The 2,425-nt window shown below is 46.6% G+C and overlaps 1 pseudogene; it reads right to left on the bottom strand.

The window, feature by feature from the left end:
- Positions 1–1,649: 1,649 nt before the first annotated feature.
- Positions 1,650–1,767, bottom strand: LOC126475725 (5S ribosomal RNA; annotated as a pseudogene).
- Positions 1,768–2,425: the final 658 nt, after the last annotated feature.

The following is a 2,425-nucleotide window of genomic DNA, read 5'->3' as shown; positions in this document are numbered from 1 at the left end:
ACGCCGCCTTCACTCGATGCCACGGCATCGCTGCACGGCCGGCGGCCGAGCCAACGCGGGCGGCAACCCGCCATAGCGGCGGCCGGCCAGAAAAGGAGAGTGCGGCGTCAGCTACACTGAGTGGGCTCAAGGCCGCCTTGGAAGCAAATCCTCGACGGGCAACGCTAGCTGATCTCAGCAGCGAGTCAAGACACTGATCATAGCTAACGCAATAAATAATTGACTCTGAATCTTCTTTTACTGCGCCTACCGTCGACAACATATCACCTCCAACCTTCTGAGGAAAACCGGCAAGGAGCGAACTGGGAGGGTGCCTCCTCACACAGAACCATCCCTACTTCCGCCCTCCAACAGTAGCCTCTTACAGTATTAAGGGACAAACTGTATTTTGGCTCTATAACAGTTTGGAGAGCTAGAAGGTAGAAGCGTGATGAAGGTAGGCAGCTGAATTGTGGTCATGCACTTTCCTCCTTCACAGATGTGCAAACTCCAGAGCGAACAGGTGATTACCTACTCTACCTACCCCACTATGACACAAGAAGCAACTGCAGTGTGTTTCGCGAAGTTATAACGACTCTCTGCAGTCTTCCTTATGAGAAGCACAGACATGTCTAGGAGGCGTTTATTTTCCGTACAGTGCGTTAACACTACGAGCGATGTTAGTGCCCCATCTGAAATTAACAAGTTTGGAATACCGCGAAAGACTGCCTCGTATTCTTCTAGACAGTATTCCAATTCCTTATCAAACGACAGTCACAATTTTGGATGAGCATCTCAACTGGGCATAAAATACAACGGCCACAGTCAGGAAGGCTTCCGACTGCCTTTTTGGCCTTAAAAAGTTCCGGAACGCGTTTCCACGTGAAACGTGAACTTGTGCAGTCAGTCGTTGTACCGAACCCCCATTACTGCAATGTCCACCAATAAAACAAAAGCATTCACAAACGCCTTCTCTGTTGCTGCTGTTCTCATCTGGAAGAAGCTGATCTACAGTCTGTGCGCAATTAAATGCCCAGATGCTTTTGAAAAGAAATTGAAACACTTTCTCCTGTTACCCGCATAACGCTTCCTTCCAGAACTAAGGCATATGGCCAGTGGTCCCTCTGTGAAATAGTAAAGCAACCGCTTCTATCTTTGTGTATTTACACTTCCTGATCTTTTCATTTCACAACCAATCACGTCACTATCTTTTCCCCTGTATTCACAGTATTGTTTCTTACGTTTTATCACGTTCTTCTATTTCTCTAATCGACTCCTCCTCTCGTGCCCATTGCTATTAGCCCCCATAGTTTAAAACACCCTCTCTGTAACTTGTCCCTTTTGTTGTACTCCTGAAGGAATGTAAACTCTGCTTTATTGTTTCTTCTCTTTTTCCACTATAGTAATTACTAATTTTTTATAATGTTGTGTACTATATGTAATTTATGCTTATCGTGTGAATTTAATATGCACTCCGTCTTCAGGCCACAAGTGGCCCATCGGTGCCATCCGACGGCCGTGTCATCGTCACTGAGGATGCGGATAGGAGAGGCGGGTGGTCAGCACACCACTCTCCCAGTCGTTATGATGGTTTTGTTTGACCGGAGCCGCTACTATGCGGTCGAGTAGCTACTCAGTTAGCATCACGAGGCTGAGTGCACCCCGAAAAGTGGCAACAGCTCATGGCGGCCTGGATGGTCACCCATCAACGTGCCGGCCACGCCCGACAGCGCTTAACTTCGGTGATCTGACGGGAACCGGTGTATCCACCGCGGCATGTCCGTTGCCTTGAACTTAATATAAAGCATACAAAATGGTTTGTCAGATGTGAGGGTGGGCCTTTCCAGGTTATACAAATAAATAAATAAAACAAATAATCTAGCGTAGTTCTCTTGTAGTCTAGGAGCTTACACTCGCTGTAAGAGATATGCATAAACTAACTGCTTGTGTTTAACTGAACATGTAAGAACGTTGTTTTTGCCTTCAGAAGCTCCAGTTCTTCGCGATTATCTTCTACTCCTCCCTTCGATATGAACAGTGTGAAGTCTATGGCAACCCAATGTCCTTAGTGTGAATGCTCCGTTTTGGTTATCTGTGGAATAGTCAACCGAACATTTTTCACACGGAGCTGGTTGCCGAGGAAGACATTCGGTGTGCTTGACGCGTGCGTGTCCATTAATGATGTTGGTTAAACCACAGTAGACTACAATCTCTGGTTTTTCCCACGTTGAATAACAGGACGTTATTTCACTTTAAAGGTTTATCACAATTCACACAGTCACTAGTCATGGTCAGATGTCCGCACAACCTGTACGAAGAGACGGAACGGGATGGCTGATACAGGAGGCAGGGTTTTACGTCTGATCACAGCGTCACAGAGGAAGGACCAAGAACAGAGAAAAACATTCTACACTGCTGAGGAATGATTGATGTTGACACACGTAAA

The sequence above is a fragment of the Schistocerca serialis genome, chromosome 4 (assembly GCF_023864345.2).
Source record: "Schistocerca serialis cubense isolate TAMUIC-IGC-003099 chromosome 4, iqSchSeri2.2, whole genome shotgun sequence".
Classification (NCBI taxonomy): domain Eukaryota; kingdom Metazoa; phylum Arthropoda; class Insecta; order Orthoptera; family Acrididae; genus Schistocerca; species Schistocerca serialis.
The sequence above is the reverse complement of the archived record's forward strand: the minus strand, read 5'-3'. Positions and strand labels throughout refer to the sequence as shown.